Source organism: Serinus canaria, chromosome 2 (genome assembly GCF_022539315.1).
Source record: "Serinus canaria isolate serCan28SL12 chromosome 2, serCan2020, whole genome shotgun sequence".
Lineage (NCBI taxonomy): Eukaryota > Metazoa > Chordata > Aves > Passeriformes > Fringillidae > Serinus > Serinus canaria.
The window spans coordinates 38,622,726-38,636,613 of record NC_066315.1 but is presented as its reverse complement, the minus strand read 5'-3'; the positions used below and the strand labels follow the sequence as shown (position 1 = coordinate 38,636,613).

The following is a 13,888-nucleotide window of genomic DNA, read 5'->3' as shown; positions in this document are numbered from 1 at the left end:
AAGAAAAATCACGAACAGTTTCAGTAGCAAAGAACATTGTTTTAACAATCTCTATCAGTCTTTTTTTTTAGTGTTAATTATAGTATTTATAAAACTGAGAAGGTTCAGAAGTTGTTCTGAAAAAGATGGAACTTGAAAAAATATTTACAATTTTTTTCTCTTTTTTAAATTTTTTCATTTTTGGTACCAGGATTGAAAGGATAATTTTAAATACCCTAATGAATTTACAGAGCCTCTTGTCGCTGAGTGTGGACAGTTGTCTACTTAGTTTAACTTAATGGTACTGATGTGCCTTTGAGGCAGTCTGGTAGAATCCTCCTTGAGTCTGTCCAAAGTTAACACATTTGGTGACTGGCAACAAGTATAGCTTTTACTGTAAAGAGGCATATGCTTAGCAAGATGACACATCTGAATATTGCAATGTAAATGTCCTCACTTTTTTACTTTTTTTTTTCCCTGTAGCCCTCTCCCCCTCCATCTAAGCAGTAGGCATTAAGCTTGAAGGCAGTGCAAGCAGTTAACAGGAGACATATTTTAATTTTAAATTCTTTGCCAAGGTGTCCAAGGCAGATAAGGCAGGAAACCTGGTAAGTCTTCTGCAGGGACCACTGAATGCTTGAACCTCACTTATCTGGCGTTGTTTTGGGCACCCTGGAGGGGAGGTTATCTCCACTTGGATAAAAGCCAGATCTTCTGAGGCTAGAAGCTTCCTGCTACCTGATGGAGATAGTAATTGGTCCTCTTGAACAAATGTCTACTGAGACCATTGGGCAGGACAGGCAGCAGGGCTTGTGAGAACCTGTGGTAGGAGGTGCTCATGGCCCTCATTATAGCTTGTCCTGTTATCAACAGCTACATCAAATAAGGAAAACTTATGCAAATTGGTTTTTGAAGCATGCTAGGGTGGTTTTTTGTTTTTTTGGATTTCTTTTTTTCTGGGAGTCATAAACCCTGCCAAAGTAAGCTTTCATTCTTCTTTTAAAATTATGTAGGATGCGTTAAATATGCTTCAAAGCAGCTTGCACTGTGAGTGTTTCTAGCATAGAAATACTTTTCTTTAAAACTGTGGATCTTGTCACAAGTCCAAGAGGACTTTTAGTCTTCTTCAGACTTGCTTCTGTACCTGCTTTATATTTAAAACAGGCTAGCCTGTCAGGTACTCCTATCCCTTCCCAGAAAGAAACATTCTGTTCCCAGAAACTTGGTGCTGTGGAGCGCAGTAGTAATGTGACAGGTGAGTAATAGAGAATCAGGGATGCAAGATGTCCTCAGTTGCACTCTGGCTAGCTTCAATGGGTGTTTTGCATGAGAAAAGTAAGGAGGATTTGGCTCGTGCTGTAATAAATCCCACTCAATCCTATTGAAACCCTGCATAGCATCCAGTGATAAAATACTTACTGGTTCTGTCCCTTGATTTCTGCGTGCAAAATCTTTCTTAAATTACCTTTTGTGGGTGATCCACACCTGTAACCAGACAGGTAAATGTGAACTAATCTGGTACTATGCATTTTTTTAATAGCTGATTATCAGGGGGAGCTGTAGAAAAATTAAACCTATGAGGATTTTATGTTTGACTAAGTAATTAAGTGACCTTATAGTTATTCTTCTTCCTTTAAAGGTAAGCATGTGCAGGTACTCTGTTTTGGGAAATCAGACTTTGTACATGTCAGCTCTCATGAGCTGACTCATAAAAATGGGATCTCATGGCTTTTCTCAAAATGGATGGTTAATCCAATGATTTACTGCACACCAGGAATGTCTCTCTTTAAGTTTACCTGTTCTACATGTGAAATAGTCTCATTTTCTAGGTCTCTTAAAAATATCAGATGAACATAATGTAAATGAAGTGAAGAGGCACTTCTACTAATCTCTTAAGCTTTATTTCCTTCAGACTGACAGATTCATTCCTAGAAGACTCTGAACCCTGCTGTCCCCCAAATCACAGTATTTTCACTGTAGAGCAAAGAATTCATCTCTTCAGCATTGCATTGATTGCATGCATTGAGGCCAAGCTTCGAATTTGTCCTTGGCAAGGATGAACAAGGTCTCTCCTTGTTTTCTCTTCATCTGTAAATCTCTAACCATACTGACTGATGGCTAATGAAGTGTACAAAAAGTGCTAGAGGTTGAGATGTTTTGCCTGTGACTCAGCATGATTTTCTCTGCTTTTCAACAAATACTGCTAATAATTGTCATATTTTATTAGACTTGGCTTTTTGTTTTCTATTTCATGCTGTATATTATGCTAATTTAGAAAATGAAATAGGAAAAAATGTGATTTTATTCTTGCATCCATTGGTGACAAAAAAATACCCATTTACTTCAGAGTTACCAGAATCCAATTCCCAGTTATAATGCAGATAGATCCTTGCAGATAGTTCTCCCTGGTTGTAAAGGACTGAAAAGAACTAATGAAGACATAAAAGGTTAATGAATATTTTTGCATGCCTCATCATTCATTGATTGTTCTGAGTTATGCCTGAACTTTCCCAGAATACTCTTACAGCTCTTTTTGTTTTGTGATTTTGTGATGTGTGTTGGTAAATTGTTGACAAATGTGTCTGTCATACAGAGCAGCTGAGTTGAAGTAGGTATTTATTGAAATGACTTGATGCTTTCATTCTTCTAAACTGCCACTGACCCTACCTGTGTGGGGTTGGAGCAGAAAATAGCTACTTCTAAAAAAACCTTCCAGGCTAAGAAACTCTTTAAATGGGCATATGCAATGAAAACCCATCCTATAATAGAAAATACCAGATGTCCAATAAAAATAATGGCAACACAAACACAAGTGCTGTTCATGAGATAGAGCTTGAAGTGAAAATAAACTGACTGAATGTGTCTAATCAGCCTGTAGTTTAGGTGGTGAATTGACGAGATCAGTTGTTTGTATTGATATTTCCAAAGCATTTGAAATGTTTGTTCAGAACAGCTAATTAAGACGGCAAATAAATAAAGGCCTCCACTCCAGAGTGTTGAGAATGATTAACCCTGCAAAATAACAGAGACTTACTATAGTTTTGTAAAAAGAACCTTTTAGTTTTGGTGTTAATTGAAGTGAAACTAAAATAGTTACTTCAGAAGGTTCTTTTTACCAAATGGATCTTTAATACACATTTCTTTACTCTTTTCAGTGAAAGAACAGAAAATGAAGCTCTAATAAGGTAAGATTTTTTTTTATTCCAGTTTAGTAAGATATTCAAGTTAATTTGAGATGATTTTAACTAATATACTCAGCATTTTAATCTAGATCCTGGACCAGTAGATTTCAGCATTTCACTAGGAGATCCCAGTTTGGGCCAGTATGTCAAAGCACAAAAAAGAAAGAGTACAGTATTGCAGAATGAGTCTAACAACTTTTAACTTTGTTGTAATTGTTACTGAAGCACTATTTGGTCTTTAATCAATATAAGATGCCTTCATAGATTTGGAAACTTCTTTTTACTTGTAAGGAATTTACAGTTAATTATTTGTCAGCAGGTGCTGTAGTTTTCACTACACAGTCAGTGAAAATATTGATTTTCTTCCAGTTTTAAAATGAAACATTAGAGAATGTGCTGATAAAATAAGTAGCTTGGTCACAGATTTTTGGTTTTTGAGATGTGGTGGTGGGAGTTTATGAATTATGTAGTTCAATAAATAAAGGAGGGATGAACTCTTCTAGGAGTGAATATTTCCCCTTGTATATAACATAGTTCAGCTGCATTCTGTAAATGGACTTCCTGTCATCTGCTGGATGGGCAAAAGGCAGAAGAAGGTCTTTCAATACACTACCAACTGCAATGGATGTTAAAAAAGTGGGTTTTTTTTTCCATCTCTTCCATTGCTAGTGAGGATGCTGACATTCATGTGGTGTGTCACCTAGAAAATGAAGCACTGCTGTCGAATAACAAAGCCAGGTGTACAATAGCAAGTTGTTCTGACAGGCAGCTGAGGTATGAACCTGTTCAGAGCATTACAAAAATAACATAATTACTTTTCTGTCACAATTAATATTTCAGTTATAATAGTCATTCTCAGGATTCCAAGGAAGGGAAGTGTTGTTGGTTATTGTTTTCTTTTCCTCCCGTATTCACCTGCTTTGGTTTTTTGCATCAGTGGTTAAAGTAAAATTTTGCAGAGTTGTTAGCTGGGTTGCATACACCTATTTCAAGTCAAATGACTTCCAAATGGAAGAGTGTTCATAAGAAATTTTTTTAAAAGCTGTTAACATCAGTAAAAGTTGATATGTCTGCATAAACTGTGTTCCTGGTTTGCAGAGGGGCATTCTTGGAATAGGGAAGAGGGAGGCTTAAAAAAAAAAAAGGCATTTAAGCTGTGCAAAATATAAACTGCTAGAAACCACAAGTGAGTAGAAATGTGAAGAATTAATGAAAAAAACAGTAGTGTTGTGAAAAAGTAATGAGGTGTCATAACAAATGCTCGTGTTAATAGCAGACTATCTTTGCAATTCTTACTTTGCATTGGTACATGGAGAGTATGTGCATCTATTTGCAGCTACCAAGGTGTGTGCTTATGTAATACATCTCTGAGACAGCAAGATGCTGCTGGTTTTCACCCAGTCAGTGAGAAGGATTGTAAACCCTTCTGAAACAGGGCTAATGAAGCTAAGGAACTTTATAATGTGTTGAGAACCACATGGGTAGTGCAGGGATTTAGTAAATGCCAGTAGAAATTCTGGTTCTGAGCAGTCTTTGTACACTGATCTCATCAGCATCCGTGATCCAGGAAGAACACAAGTCCTCCTTCTGTCTCTTTACCAGGATTCAGCCATACAAGCACTGGGCAAACTTTGCAGAAATGAATTAAACTTGCTGGGTCTGTAGGTGATCACCTAACACAAGGGAGCCTTATGTGGAGCCTCTGAACGCTACAGTAACACAAATCCCTAAGTAATCTGCCTAAGCAATATAGCATGACAGCAGTAGTGGAAATTTACTTATTTTGTTTACCCAAGTCACAGCTGGAAGCATTTTAAGGTATACATTGCTCACTCCTGGATTTCTGCCTTGGCAGTGCCTGCAGAAGTACCAGGTCATTTTTATGTGATTTGACATATGGGCAGTAGAAAGCCACCTGCCATCAGCCATCTTTTTCTTTCTAAGTTAACTGTAGTGTTCAGTAACTACTGATCCAGTCTGAGCTAGAATTTATCAGTTAGGCTGGAAATGAAGCTATGCAGGTCACAGTACTGTTCGTCCCAAATTTCCAGATCACACAAATGGGTGCTGCAGAAGCTGGAAAAGCTTGTTAAAGATGTTTGGTGCCTTCCCCTTGCATTTGAATTGAGTTTTCTATTTTAGTCTCTAGTCAAAAGCTGTCTCTAATACAGCACTGCAGATGCTGTGCAATTGACTCAGGAATCCCTGTTTTGGTTTGCCAAGCAGGCAAACTATTTATCTCAGGTAAGAGAATTTTAAGATGTGATGTGGTTAGTATCTAAAAATATCAGTACAGGGAGATGGGATAGGGCTGCAACAGACAAAAACATGGCAAGATAAGGAAGAGGAGTTCACGTTGGAATTACGATACCGTGGGTGTAATTAACCACTGGAAACGCTTAGAAAGGAATGTGGTAGATCTCTTGGAGTAATTAAATCAAGATTAGATCTGCTTCTGAAATATCTTCTAGTAGAGTTACAAGTTCTTGTGCTTTGTAAAGAAATAGCTGCATGAGGTATTACAGGCTGTGCCAGGCAGGAAGTCAGACCAGATTACCATAAGAGTTCCTCCAGGCCTTTTAAATCCACATCTCCACCAACAAAGGCTCTTATGTGGTACAGGCTGCCACAGAATTTCCAAAATCTGAGGTGGAGCAGGTCACTCTTGTTTCAGTGGTGAAAGGTTGAAAAGTCTTTGAGCAGATCCTTGCAGAGACGCCGTGGTGGGTACTCAGCGCTGCTGAGCTTGTACGTTGTGTGCTTCAGCCCTGTGCACCAATACTGAGCCAGTTCCTGCTCTGTCTGATCAGCCCATAAACCCATCCTTCTGCATCATCTTCTAATGTTTTACCTGATTTATGTAGTGGTTTGCATTTTTTATTGCATTCAGTGAAAAATAATAATTATTCTATAAAGCTTATTGAATCCCTTCTGTGATACAAGTAAAGTCCTGAAAGAGTTCAGAATTTTCTTCAGTTGCTCAATGAGCATAATTCCATTGTCTATAACACAGAATCTTAATATCCCTATGAGTAGAAAGGGCAGGGGACATTTTTAGCAGATTATGTAGAATTCCTAGGGTAAAAAAATCTGCTTTCCCCAAAATTGAAAAAGCAGTAACTTGTATGTATGCTCTGGGACATACATGGAGTAGTGAGAGTGGAGGACACTTATCTTTTAATTCTCTAAAGCTACAGGGAAGTGTATTCTTGTCTTACTGGGTAAGAGGCAGCAGATCCTTTTAATAGAAAAGAGATTAAAATATATCAAAAAGTAATTTTATACTAGAAGAAATAAAAAACACTGTGGTGAACAAGAATAGCCCTGGCTCCTTGTTACTTTGATAAGCTCATTAATTTCAACATTCAGAATTAATCAGGAATTACTGTGCAAAATCTTGCAAATGGAAAAATCCATCAACTTGAGCTCAGAATTATGTCACCCTACTGTACTTAGCTTGCATAGCTTTTGTTACAGGAATGTTTAGTGTAATTCCACAGCAGCATGACAGGAAGAACAGCTAAGAGTTCTCCTGGCCGTATGTGGGGATAAAAACTTACTCAGGAAAGTTTTCATGGAATTCTGGCTCTGTAGAAAGATCTATGGAAAAGCTTTTCTGTAAAATTATCCAGGGTAAATTCAAGAGTGAGCCCAGGAATATTAGAAGTTTGTTTTTTTTTTTTTTCCCCAGAGTACCAAGCCTGACAGCAGGTGGTTTGCACTTGGTACCTGACCATCCCTACTGCTCTCTCTCCCATGAGCATGTACTTATGGTTTACACATGGCAGCCTAGACCTGAATTGGAAAAAATATTGGACTAAAACAATAGTAGAATGAAAGTAGAGAAGAGAGATACCATTGTGTTTGATAAACCCAAGGAAGGTGGTTTAGGTTAGTAAGTTTGTGTCCCTCCATGTGGAGGCACCACCTGCTTTCCTGGACAGCCAGGAAAGAGGACAAGATGCTGGAAAAAGATAAAAAAAGGTTAATAACCCTTGCTGGTAGGGTTAGGGATTCATGGCTGTGGTGAAAGGAGAGAAGACTTTGGTTAGTCAGGAATCAAACTTGTTTGCTTGGTTGCCATGCAATAATAGTTGTGATTTTTTAGCCTGAGGTTTCTTCTGCACCATGTCTCCTGAAAGTATGTTACATGCCCATGGTTTTTACAAATTCCTGATAGCCATAATACTGACTGTGGAGAGTATTTAAAAACAAACTTCAGGATGTCTCTTTTTCACATGTTTTTTCAACCAGTGAGTCACTCTTAATGGATACTTCAGTTTTGAAAAGGAATGGAGAAGGCAGTGCCATGGAAGAAAATTGCCCTCTCCATTAGTAAGGCATTTGAGACATCATATTGCTGCTATTTCCTTCCATGTGAAAGCTCATGGCTAAGTCATTTAGTGCAAAGGAAAACAGTCTTTTCTACCACAGAAGAAGTGCCTCTACTGGACAGTGGCACACAAGCCAGCAAAATTGACTTTGGTTATCACTGAGGGTTTCCTTGGCATTTCTTTCTGTTCAGGCAATTAATGCTGTAAAAGCATTCCAGATGACAGAAAAGAGCAGTTGTGTTGAGGTCTGGGGAGTTCCTTTGGCGCATCTCCAGTACAATGCTAGTCCCAAATTCATTGTTTGTATCTAAGAACTGCACTTTCTTTAAAAGCTCAGTTTTACTGCATTTGAAAGCTATTCAGTCTTGTTTCCTGCACTTTATTTACTTAATAACCCCCATAAAGAATCCATGATTTTGCCAGGGTACCTTGCTGCTCTCTTCCAAGAGAGAAATATACTGGTTTTTAAATTTTTTAAATCCACATGCTAGGTTGGAGCACAAGTGAGTGTAAAGAAGCACCTGGTGCTTAACCCTGTGCTTGCAATGTCTGCTCAGATGAGAATCAAACATGCTGTGCTCACTGTTACAGAATTCTCCAAAAGTGTCGATTCAGGGAAATTCTGCTGCCGTGAGAGAGCGGGAGCATCAGGAATGTTCTCTCCCACTTAATGGAAATGTGGCTTTTGGTGACCAGTGCATTTAAAAATTAGCAGATTGCGTGTATGTGCTCATTGACAGAGTCCAACTTGAACATCACAGTGATGTTCAGGGCAGCAGATCCTGCCGTGTGCTGCAGGCCTGGGAGACTGGGTGAGGCTCTGGTAGCAGCAGGCTGGTGCAGCATATGTCTGGCTGCTACCAGAAGGGATTTGCAGCTGTACAATTTTTGGTTTTGAGTAACCTTTAGAAAAGTGCATCTGAAAATTTGCCAGGGTGGCCAAACAGATTAATTCCCATCAGCAGGAGAGACAGCTGCTCATTTGACTACATCTGCTTCATTTGACTGTGTGGGTCATCTTACTGGATGGAATGGGCTCCAGAGATTGCCTGTGGAGAAGAGAGGCAGGTAGGACAAGGTGCACTGTGTCAGAAATTCTCTTCATCTTTGACATTGCAGAAATGGCCTTGCCTTATAGATATGGTGGAGGTGCAGGTTGCTTATCTAATTGTTTAACCTTTGCCCATTTGCACATAGCCCCCTATTTCAGACCTGAGGGATCCTACTTCTGCAGAACAGATGGGTTAACTACAGAATATTTCAGATGGCTGCACCCTGCTGATAGCACTCGTCAAAGCCTCCCCACCTGCCCCAGTATATTACTGTGAACACATGGATAAAAAAAGAAAGGAAAAAAAGATTGGAAAAGTCAATGTTGGCTGAATAATATTAGTCCTAGTCTCTCTAAGCAATATGTATTCTCTGCCTTTTTGCTCACTTTAAGAGTCAAAAGCCTGTCTAGAGGCTGCTAGAGATCTAGATGGTATTAGCTAGATTTGCTTCTAGATCATTCTCATTCAGCACCATCCTCAGAGGAAGCTTTGGTTCTATTGTTTCAGTCTCCCCATCTGTAGCTTTAATCCAGTTCTCTTTCTTTAATCTCATCCTATGTCAAATTGTCCCACAGCTCTTCTCTTCTCCAAGTTTAAGGTTTCAGTTGCTATGCAGGAGACCCTGTGAATGATTATATTTTGTCAACTGAGGTAAACAGACAGTAAAAACATACACCAAGGCAAAATCTTCTCTAATCAGTTATTTGACGAGTGCATTTAATTATTTAGCATAGATTGTAAAAGTAATGAAGTCCTTGTAACACGAGATTTAACACTCTCCTATTAATTTTTCCCTAAGAGGTGGGAAAGGACTGCCATAATTTTGTGTGCAAACTGAGAGCATGAAGTTAATGAGATTTGACTGAGAATACGCAAAAGGGGCTGGAACCTTTCACTGATTCTTAAGAGTTTTGCTAATAGGTAGTAAATCCAAGCACATCCCACAGTTAGATAAGATTCTGCCTGTGTTGGCAAACCAGAAGGTGCTGTCTGATGCTTTGCCAAAGCAAAACAGAGTTTTCTTGGACCAGCTGTATTTTTTTTTTTTGGAATGTTTAGCTTAGTAAAAAGGAAAGCTGTAAGTTGCCGTCTTGCTCAAGAGGTATAATTCAAAACAATTTTTTATAGCATGATAGATTTCATGTTGCTACAAAATAAATATTTAATTGGCACTAATATTTTTGGTTTCTTCGGGCAGGCAGAGAAGCTCTAACTTTTTACTCAAGTAAATGGAATCTAGCAGGAAGTTCAAAGTAAAATGCATGTATATCCTAGAAATTTTTAAAATGGATTTTAGGTCCAACCTGCCAGGACTGATGGCTGATTTTGTTCCTGACACAGAACATTTTATCTCAAATTTAAAAAGCCCCTACCCCCAGAAATGGAAAAGAACCCAAGAAGAATCTGTGTTTGATTGGTTTGTTGTATGGTGAACTAGATCAGTTACAATTACATTGAAAAAAGAATAAAAAAAATAAAGAAAGGCAGCCTGAAATGCTTTGTTTACAGTCACAAAGCCGCCTCAACCATGCCAGCCCAACTCAGTGACTGAAGGGAACAGTCTAGTGACTCCACAGAGCTGCACTTACTGGTTAGTTTCTAATTCCTCGATCTAATGTCACCTACTGGGCTCTTTATTCAGGGGTTCACTTTGTAGAACAAAAGAATATTTGTAGAAAATGCACAATACGTGTGCAGTGAATATGATTTCCTTTATATTAAGATGTTAACCATAGACATTATTAGTCTCACCCTCTGATTGGGGCTGATTCAAAGAGCCTTAAGTTTTCAGATACAGAGTGGGTTTGTAAAATGATAAGACATAGAGGATGGTAAAATTTTCAGTGTAGAGCTGCTTTAAAATACAGTGATAGTACAAACCCATCAAGATTTCCAGGTAAGTAGCCACAGTGCAGGTGTTCACCAGCTCTGATTTTCTTGAGGTACAGGATGTTGTGCTTTTTCCGGCCTGAAATTCCATTTCTGAAAACAAATTGATTGGAAAATACTTACATTTATAGGAGGAGCTCCTGTTTTGCTGGCAGCAAAAGCAAAGTGAAAATGACAGGGAGTGCTCACTTCTTTCTGCAAGTTCTGTCTTCAGTAGGAAAATGACAGGCTGACCTTGGTGTGTTCCAGCTCTGTGTGGGAGGATTTGATGTACTTTGTTTTCCAAAACTTGGTTGTAGTTGCAGCTTTCCCATGTGGAAAGAGACAGAGGTTAAACATGAGACTCCTGTAAAAATGTACTAGCATTCATAAGTATGTTTAAATTTTATTATTCCTTGCTTCCGTGAAATAAAATAATTAAAGGAACATAAAATAATAACAGAAGAGAAAAAAGTAATTTCTTGTTCTTATAGGATCATAAAATCCTAGAATGAGTTGAGTTGGAAGGGACCTTAGAGGTTATCTAGTTCCAACCCCCCTGCCTAAGATATGGACACCTTCCACTTAACTGGGTGGCTCATGGCCCCATCCAACCTGGCCTTGAACCCTTCCAGGGTTTGGACACCCATAGCTTCTCTGGGCCACCTCTTCCAGTGCCCCACCACCCTCACACAAAAGAATCCTAACCAGGTTCCTCAATCCTGGTTCTGATGATATTGCAGTCATTGCATCAAAACCTTTTAGATCCTCTTAACTTCTTCTGCCTTCCTTAAATTACCACTACAGTTGCTCCAACTAATTCTTAAATGGAGTGGAAATTACACAAATAGGAGTTATTTGAAGCTGCAGAATGATTTTACACTCATTCTTATGTAATGAGCTAGAATTGCACAGCTGACCAGAAAACAGTCCTAAATCCAGAATTCCAGCCTGTTTTTCACTTCAGTGCTTTGTAAAGTTCCCTCTAGTCTTTATTCACCATTTTATGTGGTTTAACTGAAATTCTGAGAAAATAAAGGAAAATTAACCATGGACGTGGAGAAATGTGGAAGGACAGATGAAGTGAGAGATTTCACACAGGAATGGGGCGTAGAGAAAGCAGTTCTGTAAGCATGGTTTGATCAAAGTGTTTGATGGGATGGTAAAGTGACATAGAGAAAAAGTTTTATTAATTGAGAAAGAATGTATGACAGGAAAGATGTGATTTATGGGACTGAAAAAGTCTTCCTCAACAACAACAAGTGGCATTGTCTCCCAAAGAAAGTGTCTGTCTTATTTGGGAGCTGAAAAATTGGTTGAATAAAGACTAGAAAATACCAGTTTCTGAGCCCTTGTTTCTGAGCACTCTTGAAGCAGAAAACCTTTTCTGCATCCATATTCTGACTTGCTTGAGAGAGCTCCATGAATCTGATTCAGGCTTGGGATAAAACCATAAGGTATGTTTTCTCTGCTTGCTCCCTTTTTCCCCTTAATGTTGTTGTACTGCAGCTTGGCTCTGTCCACACAGTCTGGAGCAGACTGTGTTGTAACTTGCTTTAGCCGCCACTGAATTTAACAACTTTTGGCTTTGTAAGTAATGCCTTAGGAGAACTCTTGCTCATCTGTTCCCTGAGCCAAAGGAAAACTCCTCCAGTAGCTTTCCCAGTGTTTTCTCTGGCTGGAACACATAGTTACCGATTGCTAGGTGAAGATACACTATCTTTAATCTTATTTTTGTATTTTTGGTTTGTCCAGCTGACTTGTTCTAAGATAACCACTTTGACTAAAGCAGTGAAAGAGGACTTTCACCATGGATTTTCTTTTCTTTCCCCTGTACTCCATGTAATTAAATTCTTCTACTGGTGGGAAAAAATGCTTTTCCTTGATGTAAATGTGTGGTAAGTAGTTGAATGCTGAGCCAGTCAGTCACATTTCCCTGCTAAGCACGCTATTTCCAATATTTTTCAAAACAGAATTACTTATCTTTGTTTCCTAGCCCTGTACAGTTTGCTTTCGGATCCTATTGTCATTTAATCTTTTGCAAGAAATGCATCCATTGGGAAATTGTTAAATAGGATCTCAATAAACATTTGGATTATATTTAGCAAGTACAAATCACTAGGAGATGTTTGCATATTTATTTGTTGAATTTCAGCTTCCACTTCAGGTTAGATGAGACATAACAATTATACAGCACCTCTGGCAAAGAATTAGTCTTCAAAGAAAGTCAAAGTAACACTGGGAATTTGGAGGAGGATTTCTGAAGTTTTAGAAGGAACTGTGGAAGGCTTGTGCTTTGTTTTAGCTCCATATATTTTATGTCAAGTATGGAATTAATGTTGTAGACTTTTACTCTGACACATCTTGTTTGTTTTACTCTAATATATATTTCTGACAAATATTTATGGCAGCACTGGTCAGAGTCTGCACCTTTGCCTGCATCATTAGTGTAAAAATTACCCTAATTTAAAGCCAGCTAAAATATTTCAGGGGTGGTGGTTTGTTTGTTTGTTTGGTTTGAGGTGGATTTTGTTTGTTTGTTTTTATTTTACCAGGGTCTGTGGATCAGACTCTGCATTGTACTTTGTAACAGAGGCCACAGATAACTCTGATCTGCCAGAAAGGTTTTAATAGTTTTTATGTGAGATCCAGGATTAGGAGGCCAGGTACCACAGCATGCTTTTGTGCCCTAGCAGAGGAAATACCTCTTTGGATGTGTTCTTGGCCTGCTTCATTTTAGGAGAATCTCTGCGTAAATTATAGATGAAAATTAACGTAATTAATTGTAATTAGTATGGTGTTTATAGTGGATACATGTTCCAAAATCTTCAACAACAGTGCAGGAGACTTCATAGTTTCCAGGAACTGTAGATTTACAGTAGCAATTAGATCATTTAGGCCAACCCTGAATACCTTTTGAACTCTGCATTTACTGTCCATTTGTGCCTTTGAAAATCCTCCCACTTATTGACAATTAAATTTGATGCCTTGTTACTTGTACATGAAAGCAATTGGCAAACTCTTTCTGTTTGTGTCTCAGTGTGCCTTACTTATTTAGTAGCATTGTTGGATTTTAAGTTCTGGAGATAAACCAAAGCATTAAGGGCACAAGGCTTACCTGCTGTTCATTGCTTGTCCCTTCTTGCATGCCTAAAGGAAAGACTTGCACTGAAAGTGAGACTGATAAGCTTCCAGTTTTCAAAACAAAGTGCTATTTTTATTATATAGTAAAAGACTCAAGACAACACTTTGCTTGGTACTCTGTTCCTACACATTCACATGTTCTTTGAACTCTGTCCTTAATGTTTGGCCTATGAAATCTGTGTTGTTTAAAGGGGAAAAAACAATAAAGTGCATTTTAGAATGTGTGATCCCTTAATGTTATTTCATACTTTGATGGGAATAATCAAGGGTTGGAGTCTGTACTTTGATTAGCAGAAAGACATCCTTGTTAAATCCTTGAACTGTATTA

The 13,888-nt window shown here is 38.4% G+C and overlaps 1 protein-coding gene across 4 annotated transcripts in view; it reads left to right on the top strand.

Annotated features, from left to right (window-relative positions):
* The window catches only part of THRB (thyroid hormone receptor beta), a 154,890-nt gene that overhangs the window by 27,266 nt on the left and 113,736 nt on the right, over window positions 1–13,888 (top strand). For 3 of the 4 annotated variants that reach the window (XM_050971657.1, XM_050971658.1, XM_050971659.1), the window contains exon 2: window positions 3,135–3,164. The exons of the other annotated variant lie outside the window; for it this stretch is intronic. The gene's annotated coding sequence lies outside the window, so the exon portion shown is untranslated. The remainder of the gene's footprint in view (window positions 1–3,134; window positions 3,165–13,888) is intronic. 4 annotated transcript variants of the gene reach the window in all.